Raw genomic sequence first — 21,567 nt, forward strand, 5'->3', positions numbered from 1 at the left:
GTGTTTTTGATATATAAATGGAAAATATAATAAGACACACCAACTAAATTTGTGTTTTTTCTGCAAATAAACCTAAGGGCCACAGCCCACAACTCATTTTGTATTTTCAGTTATTTAATATTGCTAAAACTACAAGAAAAATAGGGAAAATGGATAAAAATAAGGGAAAAATGGATTTTGAGTGCCGAAAATTAAGGAAAAATAAGAACCATGTTCGTGTATGTATGGGGGGTCTAAAGTATGAGATTTAGCCTCAGTTCAGCCCTACCTTTATGTTTTAGTGAGTTTTTATTTCTTTTCATACAATAAAAACATGGGAAAATGAATAATGCACAACCTAAATGGGTGAGGGGGTAGAGTGTATAAAAGGTGTTTAAATGCTGAATGAAATGATGAAAAGCTTGCTGGGTTTTATGCATACCATATAGATCGGTCGTTAATTTAAAATAAGGATCTAGTAGCATGAGGTATCCTCGGTGCTAGGTTCGTGCAACGTAGCAATTACGCGTTAGTGAAATTCATTGAAAGAATGCTTTTGCACTAAGCACAATGCTGATTTTTCTTTGTTTGAACACGTGGACATTCACAATTTGCATGAAGCATAAAATGATAAAGGGTATCAGACAATGCCTCCTGGATGCATAACACCTGTATTCTCTAGATCGTGACTAACGTTGAGTGAGTAAGGTTGTCCCAAGCTGTAGGCTAGGCGTTGGGTCTAAGGGGAAAGTAAAGTGAGGTATGGTACATTCCCGGATACGATCAATTGGTACCTTGAGTGGAAATATGTGCGATATTGTGTTTTATGTTTAGCGACGCATCGAGGGGCCAATCCCCAAGGTGTAGGCGAGTCGCAGTGAGGTAGTGGCAGTTAGCTGTGGGAGGACCTCCTATGTGTGTACTTCGTACTATTTGGCAATGTGTTGGGACTCCCTCTGAGGAGTGTTAATTGGGTTAGAGTTGGACTATGAGACGTGATACAAATGCAAGATGTTTAGGAAGATGATGTATGTGTCATCAACGCTCCTGGCTGCGAGGCCGTGGGGTTGTTGAGCGCATGATAGAGGTCCGATTAGTGCATGAGCCAGTGTCGGCCCATTTTAGGTCCCATCAGAGGCATATGAAGCCATGTGGGTGGCTATCTTTCCCCCCCCCTTATCCTATAAGACCTCCCCCTCTCAAACATAAGGAAGGGAGGAGAGAGAGAAGGTCGTGAAGCCCCTGTAGCTGTCACCTGTGCTGTGCTGGCCACCATCGCCAAAAACGCTGCCTGCTGTCGCTCTGCGCCATGCTCCGCAACCCAATGGCCACCATCATCATCATACTCCTCCTCATTGTCATCGCTCTGCCCATCATCCTCTTTCCAATCATTCCCCCCCTCCACGTCATTCTATTTCACACAGAAGCTTCTTTAAAAAAACAAGGCTTCCATAGGCCTTGTACACATGGTTTTCCCCTGGTTTTTATAACCACGCCTTGTAAAGATAATTTCTGCGCAAGGGAGGGAGTAGGCAGATTTTGAGGCTAATTTCCCAAATCCTGGAGGGAGTTCATAGATTGGATAAAGGCAAGGATGAGTTTGCGGAGTCAAGAGTCTATGTCATCGATGGCCCCCAAACAAAAGACGCAAGGTGCACACGCGGGAGCCTCCAACACAAGTTCACATGTGGACAATGCTGCGAGTCCTTATGCCTAGGTTCCAATTGTATTTCTTGCATGAAAGGAATGCGTTAAGCACGATGGTTTTTAGAAAAATTTAAATGCATTTATCCATTTGTTTTACAAGCTTAGTGCATGTCATGCCCTTGAAGAATGCTTGCACTTCCAAGTTGCAATCTCCTTGAATGAATAATGCATAAATTAGAAGAGGGATTGTGCTAAGAAGGATAGAGCTTGTCGCATGTTGCACTTATGATTTAAATCCATGGACGTGATTCCTATAAAGGTTAATCTTAGACGCTATTGAATATTGTCCAAAGAATTGAATGGCATGAAAAGGAAACCATGAACTTGCCTGTTGCATGTGAGGATGCTTGCATTTTAAGTCGGATTAAGTGCCATAGAATGGATTAAGTCAACAATAGTCCTATGACATTCACTCATGCATGAACTTTTTATTGAAGTTGCTTTAGAAAAAGACGCATTTCATATTAAATCATGAATTCAAGGCATGGGACAAAGGGTTTATAGGTATAGTTCTTGATGTAATTCAACGTAGGTATCGATACAAGTTAGCCCTAAATTGTCAATCATTAAAGCTTGGTTGCGTTGCATCATTATAGTTTTAGCGCAAGGGAAAAGAAATGGTCTTGCAAACCCTATAGTTGTATAGAAGGAAAAGTCTATGATTCGCATACTTACACGGAATGTTGTATCTTGAATTTATTTATTTGCATCTCTTAGGTAAAGTATTTGCATCTCTTCTAAGCAAAGATCATTCTTGTCGCAAGACAATTAGATCGTTTTAGGTAAATCGCTTGTAATGGCATAACCCTCAAGGGATTCGTAAAAGCATAACTAGTTGGTACGATGAACACTTCAAAATGCTAGGTAGGGTTTAGTACGTTAAAAATTATGCCTAGTATCGCACTTGGGATTCCAAGTCAAGACTTCCAATCCCAAAGATCCTACCCACATTCATAGAATGCTAGGGTTAGTTGAATGCCTATGCAAGAACGATCTAGGGTTTTTACCCTACGAATTAATAGCCAAATACTAGACTTCCATTCGAAATTAGAAACCTTAGGGCCAAGCGTAGGGTCGAGTTGGGTCAAGAGGACTCCCAAACCCTACATCTTGACCAAGGTATCCTTGACTAAGGAATACCAAGCGATGGGAGAAATGATCCCACAAGTTGATGCAACACTTGCTTCTTGCAACAAGTTGCAACATCGCATGGCTTTGTGTTTAAATCACAAGATAGATTTGCCACTCCTTGGAATAAGGTTGGTAGGTTGTAGTGCAAGTCTAATTTGCAAGAGGATGAGTAGACATCTTGCTACACCACCCTTCTTTGGACCAATTTGCCAAGTTAGGGAAGTTATGTATTGCCTAGCAAGCAATGGACCAATCAAGTTGGGGCAACAAGGTTGCCCGGGATTCATTGTCTTAGTTTAAGGAACCTAAAGTGTTTGTTAATTTGGGTTAACAGGGTATAAGCCCTAACCCAAGGATAAAAGAATAAGCAAACAACAAACCCTTGGGGATCTTGCCAAGTCGCAATTAACCCCGGATTGAATGCTGGATACATTCAGAGAGAAGAAATATACCTTAGTAGTTGGCCAAATAAATGACCACTGGATTGATTGTGTTTGTACAGTTAGGAGCATTGTTTGTACTTCTTTGCTCAATGAACTAAAGTTGGAAAAATAATTAATGCTTCAGGTTGAAGGCTTGGAGGGAGAGGTAGCGTCAGTTACCCCTGACTATCTGCCTGACCCTATCCAAGGGGGTTGTTAGTTGAGTCGGGTATGCGGACTGAACCCGCTGCGAGAGGTCTCTCCGTGGGTGCTACTTGGAGTAGGAGGACTCTTGGGTGCCAGGGGGCTCTTGCTGTAAATCCCTTGCCTCCGGGTCCTACACACGAGGCCGACGTGACTAGGGATTGGATCTCGAGGCCCGCATACTAGTCTACGGGCGGAAACTTGGATTAGTAATCCTTGAGGATTACTGGATTGCCTTCGGGCAGATTATGGATTAGCCTTCGAGTGGATTATGGATTAGCCTTCGGGCTAGATTACTAGATTACCTTTAGGCGGATTATGGATTAGCCTTCGGGCTGGATTATATGATGTATTCCAAAGACTGATAAATAAGATCAATTGTTGAAAAGAAACTTGTTTGACATTGTTTTTCTATGTCAGTGCTTAAGTTACGTGAAGGAACTGGTGATTAATTGGCTAATTAAGGAAGCTATTTTTGCTTATCAAACTAAATGTGGTAGGTAATTAGAAAACTAAAGCAACCCTGAGGAAAGTGTGGTGGATGTGGCCATGGGTCCGTCCTACGGAAGAGTGGCCTCGGTTGGCCGGGAACTTTTCTCAAAGAAGTTGACAGCAAGGTAACGATGACTTAGAATCTAGGAAGCTAGAGTCCCGAATTTGTGTTGTTTTAGGGGAACGGAATGGGACTATGCCTTATGGGCAGAGAGATCGTGCTTTGCATCCCTCTCGTTTCCCATTCTCCTTGAACCAAGTGCAGCATGAATCCGCTTCAACCCTAACATTTCTGTGTAAAGTAGTTCACCTGGGGTTCGACGTTAGCTACTGTTCTAGAAATTTGACCACTAGGGAAACCCTGATTCAGGTTGGTCCTAAGTGGGAACGGCTGGAATGCTTCCGCTTCTTGGCAGACTCAAGAAGACCTAGATCGCAAACCCCGTAACATTCCGTGGGAGTGTCGGGCAGTGCTTTTTGGACTCTCTTCCTGATGGCTTGTTAAGACGTGTCCTACAAGTGAACAAGTGGACACGTTATAGGAGTGGTCAAAATGGTCAAAAATTGTGTTCAAACAATCCATTTGAGTAGTAGGTTTGCCAGTCTAAGTCCCAAACTTGGTCCTTAGAGTGGTGGTTTTGGCTTGTTCAAATGGTCAAGTCTAACAAGTCAGATAGTGTTGCTTGTCCAATTCTAAAGAAAGGTTTTTGATTAAACAATTCAATCGTCTAAGTGTTTGAGTGGGGATTGTCCAAGTGGACCGAAATAAATAGACCATCCGAGTCTGAGTGGACTTGTTCATTCAAGTATTTGAGTGGATTGTTAGAATATCAAGCTCCCGTTACTCTTTAGTCAGTCTATCTTTACGTGTGTGACCGATAGAGAGCTATACACGTGTGTGACATTCAATAAATTGGTGTAGTTACCACAATTAGTCTTGTTTAGTCATACTTATGTGTATAAGTCTCTTTCAGTTTGTATGATGGAAGAATAATGGAAGAAGAAAAACAATGAGCTAAGGCTCATCTTCCGCTCCACTCTGTCTCTCTTCCTCTCTTCCAACATGGTATCAAATCCTGAATGCTTGAAGCTTGAAGGCTTGGCAGTGGCCATTTGACATCAAGACATGATAACTGAAGAAAACGTCATTAAAGGAGACTGTGCCTACAGCTTGTTTTTTTGCAAAAGATATATCTTACTACATAAATGATTTTTGGAGAAACAGCCCACAATTCCTAACCGTTTTGACATATATACAATCTACAAAAGAAACTTTTTTCAAATTCCTCACAGATTTTGAGATATTTAGCATAGACCAATGCAAACTAGCTATTTACTACAGTAAACAATAGGTGATTCCAAGTGGCTTTCATCCTAACAATGTATATACCCTTATTATCATGCATTTGAGCATGATATTGGAGTATTAAATGCTCAGTTTTGGAGCTTATTTGTAGGCTAGAAACAATGAACTGGTTGCTGTCATGAATTTGGAAACAATATACCTACAGGGTTGAAGTATCTATGATGCTTATTTGCTACTGATAATTTCTTGGATCGTACCACTCGAGTGGTAGATGCTTTTTGGGATACTTTGAGTGTTGAAAGTCTAAATTTTGGATTTATTTGTTGCTGGTTATACCAAGGTATTGATTGGTTATTGTCTACAAGAAGGATACCTATCATATTCACTTGACATACATGCAATATATTCTAACCGATTGGACATGTATCAACTCCTCCATAGACTGGCAACTGAATGAGATGTTTTGGGGCTATTTTGAGGTCTGAATACTCTTGTTTTAATAGAGAAAATACTACTTGTTATAGCAATGGGCTGGTTGTATTTGGTACTGCTACTTGCATGTAGTACAAACATTGATACTTGTATGGACATAGTTTGTTGCTGGGATGTTTTGCCACTACCATAGAATGTTTTGAACTGATTTGGCCTTGGTTTATGCTCAGTTGACTATATTTTTTCATTGTTGGAATACAATTTACAACAAGTAAGTTGTTAGGAAAACTATCCTGAATTGCAAAAAACTATCCTGAATAGTAGGAAACTGGTCCTAAATTGTAGGAAAAGGAGTCAGATACTTACAGGTTGTATACATCACTGAATAACTAAGCTAAAATTATGGAAATTGCTCAAGGCACTAACAATATCACTCAAATTATGGGAGAAAAGTTGGGCAACAAATTTTTTTCTTTATGGAAGTTCTGTATGAAGGATTTTTTGGTTGGCAGAGGTTATTGGGACTTATGTACAGGTGATGAGGCTGAACTTGAAAGGCATGAAAGGAATCCGACAAATGATTAGAAAAGGGCTCATAAGCTATGGACTGAGAGAGCATGCAATGTGTTACATTATTTTTTCCTTATGTATATTAGATGCTATGGTTATATAGATTACTAGATGCAACTCTCCAAAGGATGCATGGGACATACTCATTAAGAATTATAGAAATGTAACACATGCAAGGAAGATTCAGCTGAAGCAACAGTTCAATAACATGTCTAGGAATGGCAGAAGCATTTAGGCCTACACTACAGAGATCAAGAACATAGTGGATAACCAAGAATCTTTTGTCAATTGGACAAATGGTAGAATAGAATCTGCATGTGAGATTTAATAGAGATGGATGCTTTGTTGAAGAATATGGTAATGGCTGCAAATTGATTGCTAAAGGCGGAAGAGATGGCAGAATGTTTACTCTTGATGCATCAATTCCAAAATTGAAAGCAACCATGTTTGCACATGATGATGGTGCTATACAAAATGTTGAGATATGGCATAAGCAGATTGACCATGTGAATGTAGAAATGCTGAAATCTATGCAGTAGAAGGAGATTGTGCTTGGATTGCCTAAGTTCAAGTATCATGACTTTGGACATGTATATGATGCATGTCAGTTTTGGAAAGAAAGCACGGTTTCCATTTATGAGACATGTACAAAATAGCTCATGACCCTTGTAGTTGGTACATTATTCAGATATATGGGGTCCATCTCATAATGCTTTGTTTGGTGGTACTCATTACTATGTATCCTTGATGGATGATTTTAGTAGGTATACTTGGCTTTACATACTGAAACATAAGGATGATGTGCTTGGTGCATTCAAGGACTTCAAGAAGCATGTTGAAAATGAGTTGAGTTGTAAAATTTCATGTCTTAGATAAGATGGAGGTGGAGAATATGCATCTAATTACTTTGACAAGTACCTTGCTAAACATGGGATCAGAAGACAGTTAACTTGCAGCTATACACTGCAAAAAAATGGTGTAGCAGAAAGCAAAAATAGGGTACTGATGGAATCGGCAAGAGCTATGTTGAATGAGAAGAGTTTGCCAAATGGTTATTGGGTTGAAGCAGTAGTGATTGTTGTCTATGTGCTGAATAGAACTCCTAAAGCATGGATTCATGATGTAACTCCATATCAGAGGTTGTATGGTCATAAGCCTAACATTTCACACTTGAAGGTATTTGGAAGCATTTCATATGTGCATGTTCCTGATGAAAAGAGGAAGAAATTGGATCCTAAAGCTATCAAGAATGTGTTCCTTGGTTATGCACAAGACCGGAAAGGCTTACAAGTGTTATGTACCATCTACACATGAGACATTGAAAATCAGAGATGCTTTTTTTAATGAGATGGCATTGTGGTATGGTAATCCTATTGCAGTGGCTACAGATGGATCAGCCAGCACTAGTAATGCTACACTTATAGTGAGTACATCTATGAGTGGTCCTATAGGTGATGGGTAACCTATAGTAAGTCCTTAGTTAGGACATTTGCAGAGTCATACTCCTATGTCCATTGACACAGATATGTTAGTGAGGGGGAGATTGGATAAGGGAAAAGAAAATATACTTGATTATGTGACACGTCCACTTACAGTAGGTTATGAGTCGTCCAACAATGATAGCTTGGATAGTGAGTTGGGCATTCCATCTATTATGATGCCTGAAGCAAGGCATAGTCATTATGTACCACCTCATGAGAGCCAAGCTCAGAGTGAGACATAATTACGGAGATCTGAGAAAACCAATTGATAAATTTACATACAGTGGTTGTTCAGCCCGCCATTATGCATATATGGCTAGTGTGACAAGTTACAAAGAACCTACAAAGTTTGATGATGCAATTGTTGAGATATCGAGCTCCACTCGTGATACGCCAGGGTGACCGTTGTGTATTTATGTCACCGACTTGTCAGTTGTAGACGCGGTTGGTACACCGCCCATGAATAATATCTACATGACAGCTATCCTTATCTACTCTAGTTCGTGGCTCAGTTAGTATGCCACCTTAGTTAGTTGAGTTTGGTTTGAGACCCATATATAGGGTTTTTCTATTTCTTTGTATGAGACTTCTTTTTGGCACACACAACTAAGAAGAGGAAAACTGTTTTCAGCCTCCACCTCTGTGTGTATTCCCCCATTGTGCAAGCAAGAAAGCTACAAGTGAGACTCCTTCCTTCTCTCCCACAATCTTGACATGGTATTAGAGCCTTGTTCGCGGTAAGGAGCTCAAGAAAGCAAGCCAAGCTCGCGGTGTTCTGGTAAGAGGAGCAGTGTTGCTTTCATTTTCTGTTTTTGGGAGCAGATTTCTGCAGGCAGCACAGCCAAAAATTGCAAGAGTGCATTGTCTCAGGTTGAGACGCCCTTCGCGGTGAAGAAAGAGGGCAGTATATGCTGCGGGAAGGGGATTTAGCCCTCGGCGACCCTGTTTTTTTTATTTGAGGCCATTTCGGGGCCTGTTTTGGAGGCGGAAGTTTTCTGCACGCACTCAGGAAAAGGCCCAGTTTTATGCTATGCAGCCACTGTTCTACAGGTCGGTGAAAAGTTACTGTAGAAATTGCATCGTATGCTTGTGCGCAGAGACATTGGGAGTTACAGAATCATCCATGTTGCCTGTTGATGCAAAATCGTCACTAGGAAGTGACTGTGTGGTCAAGTACCACTTTCATCAGTTTTGCAGATTAGCCCTTATGAGGTTGAAGCTGTGTTTTTTGCAGTGACATAATTTTTTGCAGTGTTCTGTAATGGCATCTGATTCTCTTTCACAGATTGTCACTGAAAAGCTTGACAAGAACAACTTCAAAGCATGGAAGTTTAGAATGACGAATTTCCTCATGGGAAAAGGATATTGGAAATTTGTTGCAGGAAATGAAGAAGAACCAGTTCTTCCTTATGTTCCCAATCAACAGCAAATGCAGGCATTTAAAGCATGGCATGAGAGAGCTAGGAAAGTTATGTACTGGCTGTCTATTAGCATTTCAGATTCTATGATTGTGCATATTCAAGATGCAAGTACGCCAAAGGAGGCATGGGATACTTTGTCAAAAATGTATAGCACAAATACGCAAGCCAGGAAAATGCAGCTCAAGCAAGAGTTGCATAATGTGCAAAGAGAAAATATGAGCATCAATGACTACCACATGAAGGTGAAGAAGATTGCAGATGCACTTGCTTCCATTGGGTCGCCAGTGGAAGATGATGATTTAGTTTCTGTGACCTTGAATGGTCTAGGAAAGGATTATGCACAGTTTCGGACATCCATTTTAGTTCGTGAAAGATTTCCTGATTTTGAGGAGCTGATTGCTCTTCTAATTTCTGAGGAGCAAAGAAATGGTGGTGCATCTTCTTTAGGAGGAACTTCAAAAGAAGCTGTCTTCTACTCAAATGCTGGAAGAGGTAGAGGCAGAGGTAGAGGAGGCCGTGGTAGAAATCAGAATATGCATCAAACTCAAGAAAACCAGTCCTATGGAGGAGGACGTGGTAACTCTAGAGGCAGGGGGAGCCAAAGAGGTCGTGGTGGATGGCAAAGAGGCCAAAATGCAAACAGCAATGTTGAATGCTACTACTATGGTAAAATGGGTCATATGGCTAAAGACTGCTATAAAAAGCAGAATGACATCATGAATGGGAAATTGCAACAAGGGAATTATGCATCTTCTAGTAGACAGGGTGATGACAGAAATGAGCACTTGTTTATGGTGCAGCTCATGAACAATTCTGTGACAAGTGCAGAAGAAAGCAATGATGTATGGTATGTTGACTCAGGTGCATCAAACCACATGACAGGTCATGCAGAATGGATGGAGGATGCAAGGAAAATGAAAAAACCAGGATTTGTGGAGACTGGTGATGATACTGCATATCCTATTGTGCAGATTGGAAAAATTCATTTGTCTATGCAGGATGGGAAAAAGAAATACCTGTCAGATGTATTTCATGTCCTGAATATCACCAAGAATCTGGTTTCTGTTGGTCAAGTGGTTGAGCAGGGCTTGCAGGTCAGATTTAATCCTCATGGATGCTTTGTTGAGGATATGAAAAATAAAGGTCGCTTGATAGCAAAAGGAAAGAAGAAGGGCAGAATGTTTACGTTGGATGCAGACATGCCTGAATTGAGTGCAGCAATGTTTGCACATGGGACCGGTGTAGTTGCAGATATTGATATCTGGCATAAACGCATTGGTCATGTTAATGTACAATGACTTAAATCAATGCAAGCCCAAAATATTGTTGCAGAATTGCCAAAATTCAAGGTTGCAGAAATGCATAAGGTATGTGAAGCCTGTCAGTTTGGAAAACCGGCAAGGAAACCATTTCCTAGACATGTTCAAGAGAGTGAGAAGCCATTGGAATTAATCCACTCTGATGTGTGGACTACAAAAGCTGCATCTCTTGGAGGCTGTCATTATTTTGTTAGTTTTATTGATGACTATAGCAAAAAAGTTTGGGTGTATTTTATAAAAAAGAAAAGTGAAGTTTTTGGGCATTTCAAAACTCTTAAAGCTATGGTTGAAAAAGAAACAGGCCTGCAAATAAAATGCCTAAGGTCAGATGGAGGGGGAGAGTACCTCTCAAATGAGTTTGCAAGGTTCCTACAGGAGCATGGCATAAAGTAGCAATATTCATGCAGTCATACCCCACAACAAAATGGAATTGCAGAAAGGAAAAACAGGCATATTGGAGAGGTATCTCGTGCCATGCTCAATGAAAAAGACCCACCAGATTTTTATTGGGCTGAAGCAGTTGCTACAATAGTCTACATAATGAACAGGACTCCCACTGCAGCAATATATGGAATGACTCCAGAGGAGAGGTATACTGGTAGGAAACCAAATATTTCTCATTTGAAGATTTTTGGTTGCATTGCCTATGTACATGTGCCAGATGAGTTGAGATCCAAGTTGGATCCAAAAGCTGAGAAGTGCATCTTTATTGGTTACTCTCTGCAGTAAAAAGGGTATAGATGCTATAACCCTTCTACTCGTAAGTTTACAGTGAGTAGAGATGTTGTTTTTGATGAGATGAGTAGCTGGTATAAACCAGTAAATGTGATTGATGATGTAGATGCACAAAATGGTAATGCTGCACAGAATTCACAGCAGTAGTCACAAAATATTAGTGGATCTGGAGCGTCCTCTAGCAGTGGTTCACATTCTTCGCCATGGACAGGTAGATTGAGATCAGGAGAATCTTCTCAAAGTAATGCAGATAATGGTATGCATGTATCACGAAAAGGAAAAGAGAAGGTTGATCAGCCCATGTTTGATGTGAATGCAGGTCACTCTTATGTGGATGGTGAATCCAGTGGCTCAGAACAGAGCATTGATGATGAGTTGGGTATTCCTTCTATTGTTACACCTGGAGTAAGGAAGACCAGGGATGTTTTGAGAGCACCTCGGAGTGAACCTACTTTGCACAGGTCTACGAGAGCTAGGTATCCTGTGGATAGGCTGAAATATGATGGATTTACAGCCATTCACTATGCATATATGGTCAAAGTGATACAGGAACCAGAACCCACTTCTTTTGAGCAAGCCATGGGAAAAGAAAAATGGGAGAAAGCCATGGATGAAGAAATGGATGCCTTGGAAGCAAATGCTACATGGGAGTTAGTACCTTTGCCTAAAGGTAAGAATGCAATTGGCTGTAAGTGGGTTTATAAGGTGAAGCACAATGCAGATGGTTCTGTGAACAGATACAAGGCAAGATTAGTAGTCAAGTTGTATGCACAAACATATGGCATTGACTATGAAGAAACATTCAGTCCGGTTGCAAGGATGGCAACCGTAAGAGTAGTCATTGCTATGGCTGCATCAAAGGGATGGTCTTTACATCAGATGGATGTAAAGAATGCCTTCTTGCATGGTGATTTGCAAGAAGAGGTCTATATGGAGCAGCCACCAGGTTATGTGCATGCTATTCATCCTGAGTTTGTTTGCAGGTTGAAGAAAGCCTTGTATGGCTTGAAGCAAGCACCTAGAGCATGGTCTGACAAGATAGGATTGTATCTTGTCACTATTGGCTTTCAGATTTCCAAGGCAGATTTCTCACTTTATGTGAGGAAAACAGAGAAAGGTATCATGCTACTTGTCATTTATGTTGATGATTTGATTATGACAGGTGACAGTGATGAAGATATCCTTCATGTGAAAATGCTATTGAAGCAGAAGTTTGAGGTGAAGGATTTGGGAGAGTTGCGTTATTTCTTGGGCATTGAGGTGATTAGATCACCAAGTGGGATACAGCTCTTGCAGAGGCAGTATGGATTGGACATGCTGTCCAAATATGTGATGACAGGCTGTAAGCCTATTTTAGTTCCTTTGGAGCAGAATGTGAAGTTGAGCGCACATGCAGGTGAGCTTCTGGAAGACCCTACTATGTACAGACGCATGGTAGGAAGTTTGATTTATATGACTATTACCAGGCCAGATTTGAGCTATGCTGTTGGATTGGTAAGTCAGTTTATGCAGGCTCCAAGGAAATCGCATTTGGATGCAGCTAGACGCATACTCAGGTATGTGAAGTCCACATTGCAGTATGGACTATTTTATGAGACTGGGGTTCAAATACAGTTGCATGGATACACTGATGCTGATTGGGCTGGTAGCATTTCTGATAGACGATCTACCAGTGGATATGTGTTCTCTTTTGGTAGTGCTGCAGTCACTTGGAGCAGCAAGAAACATCCTACAGTTGCCTTATCCAGCACAGAGGCTGAGTACAGGGGCACAGCAATGGCTGCATGTGAGGTAGCTTGGTTGCATAAGCTACTTTATGATATGCATCAGCCTACAGATGGGCCAGTTGTCATTTATTGTGACAACATGAGTAGTATACACTTGGCAAATAACCCAGTCTATCATGCTAGAACAAAGCACATTGAGGTGCATTATCACTATGTGTGAGAGAGGGTTTTACTAGGTCTTATTGATCTAGTTTATGTCAGCACAGAGGATCAGGTAGCTGACATATTCACGAAGGCATTGGGCACAGAGAAGCTGCGCAAGTTCAGAGACCTGCTTGGTGTGCAGGAATTGGGATTGAGCTCGAGGGGGAGTGTTGAGATATCGAGCTCCACTCGTGATATGCCAGGGTGACCGTTGTGTATTTATGTCACCGACTTGTCAGTTTTGCAGACGCAGTTGGTACACCGCCCATGAATAATAGCTACATGACAGCTATCCTTATCTACTCTAGTTCGTGGCTCAGTTAGTATGCCACCTTAGTTAGTTGAGTTTGGTTTGAGACCCATATATAGGGTTCTTCTATTTCTTTGTATGAGACTTCTTTTTGGCACACACAACTAAGAAGAGGAAAACTGTTTTCAACCTCCACCTCTGTGTGTATTCCCCCATTGTGCAAGCAAGAAAGCTACAAGTGAGACTCCTTCCTTCTCTCCCACAATCTTGATAGCAATTACAATTGATAACTGGTGTGCTGCCATGTGCAGCCATTGCTGAAAATGAGACACGGGAATTGGTTGAGTTACCTAAAGGCAAAGTTTCCATTTTTTGCAAATGGGCATACAAGGTTAAGTGCAAATCAGATGGTTCATTAGAATGCTATAAGACTAGGATAGTTGCAAAAGGGTATGCACAACAATATGGCCTTGACTATGAGAAGACCTTTAGTCTGGTGGCTAAAATGGCAACAATCAGAATTGTCATTACTTTGGAAGCATGCAAAGACTAGAAATTTTGGCAAATGGACGTCAAGAATGCTTTCTTGAATGGTGATTTGGTTGAGGAAGTATATATGGAGTAGCCTGAAGGCTATGTTCATACGGACTTTCCTACAGATGTATCTAAGCTAAAAAAGACTTTATTTGGACTAAAACAAGCACCTAGAGCATGGAATGCTCGAATCAGTAGTTACTTACAGCAATAAGGATTTAGATTCCGTGATGCAGATCATAGTCTGTTCACAAAGAAGACATATGATGGATATGTGTTTCTAGTGGTTTATGTAGATGATCTTATCATCACTGGAGATGATGAAGAGGGCATGGCTAAAATTAAATCATGTTTATAGGCTAAATTCAAAGTCAAAGACCTTGGTGAACTAAAGTATTTTCGTAGGATTGAGTAAGTCTCTATGGCTCAAGGTATATGGCTACTATAGAAGCACTATGCTCATGACATGTTATAGAAGTATGGTATGGCTGAATGCAAGCCTATGGAGACACCTCTTGATCAAAATGTCAAGCTGTAGATTGATGTTGGAAATGACATAAAAAATGTGGCCATGTATTGATAGATGGTGGGCAGCTTGATATACTTGACTATTACCCATCCTGACTTATGTTATATAGTGGGGTTGATTAGCTAGATGCAGTTAGGAGGATCATGAGATATGTAAAGGGTACTACATATTATGGGATGCTTTATTCATATCAAAAATCTCTTGACTTAACAGAGTTTAGTAATGATGATTGGACTGGTTCTGCCTATGACAAGAGGTCAACCAGTGGTTATGCATTTGGATTGTGCAGCAATATGATCAGTTTGGCATAGTAAGAAACAACCTACTATTGCATTGTCCAGTACAGAAGCTGAGTACAAAGGAGCTGCCTTAGTGGCTTGCAAAGAAGTTTGGTTAATGAAATTGCTAAAAGACTTGGGAATACAACTCAAAAGCAGAGTGAGATTGCATTGTGATAACCTGAGTAGTGTTATGCTTGCTAGCAATCTTGTCTACCATGCTAGGTCCAAACATATTGAGGCTCACTACCATTTCATCAGAGAAATGGTTCTTACAGGGCATATTGACTTGATTCATGTGAAGACTAAAGACCAAGTAGCATATATATTTACCAAGTCTCTTGATAAATAAAAGTTTATATACTTCAGACAACTACTTGGAGTCTATCAGATGGTTAGATCTTGAGAGGGAGTGTTAGAATATCAAGCTCTTGTTACTCTTCAGTCAGTCTATCTTTATGTGTGTGATTGACATTAGTTGGATACAATTGTACACATGTGTGACATTCACTAAGTCGGTGTAGACAGTGACTTAACCACAATTAGTCTTGGTTAGTCATACCTATGTGTGTAAGTCTTTTTCAGTTTGTATGATGGAAGAATAATGGAAGAAGAATAACAATGAGTTGAGGCTCATCTTCTGCTCCACTCTGTCTCTCTCCCTCTCTTCCAACATGGACTTGTCTAAGTCCAACTATCCTAGTGGACTTCTCCGATTCTGAGTGTTCGAATTTGAGTGGGACTATGGTGACTCGAACATAGGAGGGCTGGTGAGGATTTGGTTGTTTGAGGCCTAGGGATGCTATCCAAGTGGCAAAAAAACATGTTAAATGACAAAAAATTGACTCAAACAATTAAATGCACTACTTATTTCTGCACATGGGATTCTGACATCATTCAATAAGCATCAAGAAAGACCTAGAGCATACTTGAAATACACAAATGCCATGACACCAGGATTGTTACTATTGCTACTCTCTTGACATGTGGCTCTCTCAATCTCTCAGTGTCCAAATGAGTTCTCTCTCTTTCCCCTTTCTCACCTTTTGATTCTCTGTTTCTTCGCTTACTATCTATTTTCCTTCACAAGTATTCAAAATCTTTTTTCCTTTCTTTCTCTGTTTCCCTGTTTCCCAGTTGTTACTACATAGACTTATCTTTTCCTTATTTTCTCTTTATTTTCCAAACCCTAATGCATTCTACTAATGAAAAAAAACATATCACTAATCTAACTAATGCTCCTAAATCTTCAAACACCTAACATACCAAGCAAAGGAGATCAAATATTCTCTGATTCCCTCACTTTCTACCTAAACCAAGCACCATTTTGGAGATGTTTAACTCCTACTTTGCTGCTCGATTTGGAGAGCGCAAGAACTCAAGCTTGAATGTGTTGGTCTTGACAATCAAACCAAAATGTCAAGCTCTCATGAGCACATTGCCAAGACCCACGGACCACTTATTGGCTACCTCTCACATAGCCATGTACACTCTCTCACACACTAGCATAGTGAGATTATCTTTGAATCCAATCGAGTTGCCTCCTCCCATGAATCCATTGGTAGCTCCACAATCCAAGATGCACTTTCAAGCTAACTCCATCTGCAACCTTCAAGCTCCATAGACACATGTGTGAGAAAAAAGAAGAGGAGAAGATGAAGATGAAGAGAGAAGGAGAATAAGAGCTTCTCCATGGTCCCTCACTCACACACACACACTCTCCCTCTCTCACTCCCTGTCTCATACAAAGAAAATGAAGCAAGAAACAAGAAACAAGAGAGAAACTTTTGGCCACACACTAAGAATGAGCTTCTTCATTCATTTTTGACTTTTGTACATGCTCTACCTCCTCCTTGGGTGGCCATCCCCTTTTTGGTCTTATTCATCCACTCTTGTTTCTTCTCCTTTCCTATTAGCATAGCCTTAACCCATGCCTCTAACTCTTTACAACTTGCATGAAAGAGAACATGGCACTCTTTTACAAAATAAATTACAATGTGCCTAGCACACGTTTTGTAAAAATATTAAGGTGGTGCTTATTCTTGTGTGCCTCCCTCTTACATTTAGAATATTTTTCTGTGCTTTGTGTCTTCAAATTTTCCTTAGTGCACCTTTGTCCTCCATCTGCCTCTTGCCTTGGGACTATCTTTCACTTCTGATTTTTTAGGTTTTTTGTATTGGCCTTCTAAGGGTTAACAAGGGTAGTGCACTATTGTAGTGCATTAGAATTATGTAAGGTAAGTGTGTTAGGATATGTGTATACTAGAGGATTACTATTATACCCTAGAATGTACCCTATGTTTTGATGGGTATGTATAGTGAGCTTAGAATTGGTTAAAGATGCTACAAAAGTGCATCCACCCTTCCCCTCTACTGCTTTCTTTTAGCCCTCCCTTGTTACCAGTAGTGTGAGTGTCATGGGTTAGAGAGAGAGAGAGAAACAAGGATTCTAGTAGATGCATAAGTATGTTGAGATAGGTGCAAGAATGGTGTGTACATGCATGTGAGCCAGTGTATGTTAGTGCATGGTGGATGCATAGTGTGCATCCACTAGTGCAGAGTCCACTATGGTGAATGCAATGTATGAGGCTAACTTAACAATGAGGTGTGTGTTTCTAGATCTAAGATATATGCATAGTGGTATGAAAGAGTGTGTTGATATTAGAATGCTAAGTGGCAAGGATGTGAGTGGGAGTGGAGTGCACTAAGATGGGGATAATGCATAGTGCGTATGCAATGGGGTGCAATGGACAAGACTAGTGCATTAGGGTGAATGTGAAAAGGTGAGACTAGTGCATAGTATGTGTGCACTAGGGTATTGCATTGTGCACATGGGTGTATGTGACTACAGTGTATAAGATTGTGGGAGCTCACACCCAATTGCCAAGACCCATGGAGGACCACTTATTGCTTCAAGCATTTCAAGCCAAGTGCAATGGCTTCCTTTCACATAGCCATATGCCCTCTCACACCTACAAGTGTAATGAGCTTACCTCCATACTCAATCGAGTTCATCCTCCATCAAGGACTTTGGCAGCTCCATGATCCAATGTGCAAGCTCAAGCAAGCTCGATCCTCAAGCTCCAAGCTCCATACTCCATTGTCATGGACAAGACAAGACAAGAGAAGAGAAGAATATGAAGAGAGGAGCAGATGGAGAGCTTCTCCACCATGATCACTCACCCTCATACACTCACTCACTCTCACACTCCCTCTCTCAAGCACAAGCTCAAGCAAGTATTTTTTGGCCACACATAAGAATGAGCCTCTCTATTTACTTTTTTATAAGTTTCCTAATCCCTTCTGGGAACCCATCCCTTTTTTACATTACCAACTATTTTAGCCTAGGTCGTCTTTTCCTATTTCCTTCTATTTACATCATGGCTTCACCCATGCCCATCTACTCTTTACAAATTGCACAAGAGGGATCCTAGCACTCTTTTACAAAGATTTAGGGGCACCTTTGCAATTTAAAATGCATCTCTTCCATTCTTGCACTTGCCTTGGGTTTTTAAGGTGTCTGTGCTTTTGGCCCTTTTCCCTCTTATTTCTACTATTAAGCATTACGTATTCCAAGAGCTACTAATAAGTGGTTGTTTCTAGATCTCGATCAATAGGGACCTATTTATTAGTGTATACCAAAAGGCAGTGAGATAGATTCAAAAGACCACATCAAGCCGAATTTCAGAAGCAAGAAAGAACTGAACAAGCTACATGGTGGCCCAAAATCATTAGAAGATATTCTCCGCAAAGGAGTGGTCCCATATCCTTACAAGGGTGGGGTCTTAGTAAACCTAGCTCGACACATAGTCTGCTAGTAGCAAGAGAAAGTTCTAGTAATTTCCCCCTTCTAGTCAGTCAGTCTACTTCGAGTGGAGTAATAGTTGCAATTCGGTTGTCACCATGGCGCACCCATTGCAATCCCATCAGGGATCTACTTTGCCTTATATTTTAAATTTTTATTTTTCTTCCTTCTTTTTATTTTTCTTCCTTGCACTGGGGTTAACATTACCCTCCTCCTAGTCGAGTGGCAAATCCATGGCACTTATGGGATTTGTTGATGAGGGCTCGGGTGGTTGAAGGGTTATCATGGAGGTTGATAATGGAACCTTACAAGGATTGGACATGGAGAAGAGGCATATCAAAGTGGTTGCGGTTGTGGAGCCCCAAAGTGGATTGAGGGGGTGACATGGCCTTCGAGGTTGATGGGTTATGGTGGTTGGTCGAATTCACATGGAAAGGAAAAGAAGGTGCACTACCTAGGGGGTGTGTCTACATTGTTGTGCAATCCATTGTGCTCGTGCCACTGACCATGGGTGACTACACACAAGCCTAGGGTGTTGTCCCACATTTGAGGATCCATTTCATATAAAGGGGAGGTGCGGTGGGTGTAGCTTAGGGAGACAAGTTTAACCATAGGAAAGTGTGACTTCCCTAGGTGTCTCCTACCCTTGATGAGCCCTAAGTGTGAAGTGGGGAAACAAAAGGGCTAGGGGATTAGGCACAGAGCTGGCTGATCGAGGCCACCGGATGCACCGAACTTGAGAACCCCTAGGTGCAATGGTTGTGACACTCTAATGTCATAGAGCAGACTTCATTCATTCCTTCCCTTTTTCTTCATTTTCTCTTTTCTTTTTCTCTTTTTTTGTTATTTTCTTTTTTTTTCTTTTTCTTTTTGGTCCAAGTAGGAGGAGACAAGCTAAATGTCATGCTCGCATGGCTAATATAACTGACCTGATAGATCAGGACGAAGAAGTAGTGGCACCGGCATACCTGCAGATCACAGTTGCAGCAAGAGAGGTGTATTCTTTCGACGCCATGATTGATGAAGCTGCTGACTACAACATCCTAACAAATGACCATTGGATACGCATTGGTCAACCGCAACTACAGCCCACTAACGCTCAACTTACCCTGTTTGGGGATACCACTTACCCACTCCTAGGGAAATGCAAGGTGGTCATTTCCATTGAGTCTGAAAGTTTACCGGACTTCTTCCATGTGTTGCCTGACACTAAGGACGCTGGTAATGTATCACTATTAGGTTGCACTTTCAAGAAACAAACCAACTGTAATGTGGATTACAACCTAAATCACATACATCTTGCCATCGGCAATGTGCGCATAGTGACGACTTTCAGCAAGGGCTGCCCTAACTCCCCCACTTTTACAAAGCCGCCGATAGAAACCCCTACAACCATGCTTCAGCCCGAGTCTAAACAAACGGAAACTACGGCCTCGTGCCAAATTCTCAACCCCAGACTCATGCCCACCAAAAGCGCTCACAAGGCCAAACAGTCCAAGTTTCTATGGGTGCCGAAACGACAAAAACCACATCTGGGTAAACCACCCAAGTGTGATCCTAAACGTCCAAATTATCAACTGTCCCGACCCAAGAGGCAGTCTAGGCGCTATCACTATAGATGCACAACCACGCCGCGCTGGATTCCCAAAGACCTCTTGCGGGCACAAGGATACCACGAGGGCAATCCCTAGATTTGGGTGCCTAAAAAGGGCCAGCTAAGAAGCTCATCTACAAGCAACCTCACCCTAACGAGAGAGGTTTGCACAAGTGGCGCCCAGAACACAGTTAATGGGCCAGGGCCAGTGATGGCTAGCAAGCCTCAGCTCATCTATCGACCAAAGAAAATGCCCCAGGCCTTAAACCTACCTAATCCTAAGAACTTACAAACCACGATGACTGCCCACCTAGAACCGAGTACAACCCCCATGCCTCTAGAGCTTCCTACAGCGTCTCAAAGTGTTTCCCATTGTGAGGCCCGAACCGTGACACCGATGAGGAAGTCACAACTATCTAGTCCAGTTGCACCAGCACCACAAGAAGGTCTTAAACCCTCCTACGCAATACGACCTTTCCTCTCTTTGGCTAAGGACCTTGCCGCAACTTCTGGGGACGATTTAATAACCTGCATCAAAATGTTAGATGAAACTTTTACTACATTTTCTAGAAGCTACGAGAGGCTAGACCTGGGTCTTCTTGACGAAACTCTCGCTTCGGATGTTCGTGCATTACCATGCACTTGGGAGGAATACAAACTTATGACCACTAAAGTTCCCAAAAGTGCTGCCAAACTGATAGCAAACAATGAAATCTCAAAGGATCAGGCTGCACTCAGAAGGCTTATCACTTCTTATCGAAAGCCTCCGCGTTCTGCTCCTGAACAGGAGCTGCAAGAGCTCACACAAATGGCAAGCTCACCTTCCACATTCTTGCAGCAGTGGTTTACGCTAAGTATCCAATGGGAGAAAAAAGGTTGTCGCATAATGACCAATGCTGAGCAACGCAGGGCAATCAAAACTATTGAATATGACCCCACGTACGTGGCACCTACCTCGTTTAGGGTCTTGGCCATCACCCGTGATCAGCATTTGGATGACCATGTGCTTTCCCACCCCTACATTGACCAATTCCTCACCCAAGAGGAATTACATGTTGCCAGTCGCCTCAGTACCGAAGATCTCTTCCACGATGTTTTGACCTACATTTCCCAAGTCGCCATCCAACCATCCACTCTGGATTGTCATGCCCAACTCGAATACAATCCAAACTTCTATGATTGGCTATTGGCTAGGTAAGTCAACCCACGCAAACAATTGCTTACCTTGCCCTTCCTGTGCTAATCCTAGGAAGGATTCTTTGAAAGATTCCTGACGGAGGGGGGAGCAAGGTGACCAAGAGCAGAGCAAAGATGAAAAGTTATGGAGCAAATATGAAAAGTTATGTTATCTAGCTAGTAGAGAGTTATAATTAAGAAAGTTTCTATGGAAGAATATTGCAGAATAAAACAATAGCAATGGTCAAGCCTCTAAGCATGTGTGCCCACT

This window comes from Lygodium microphyllum, chromosome 21, assembly GCF_053477565.2.
Source record: "Lygodium microphyllum isolate KBCC chromosome 21, Lygodium_microphyllum_v1.1.10, whole genome shotgun sequence".
Lineage (NCBI taxonomy): Eukaryota > Viridiplantae > Streptophyta > Polypodiopsida > Schizaeales > Lygodiaceae > Lygodium > Lygodium microphyllum.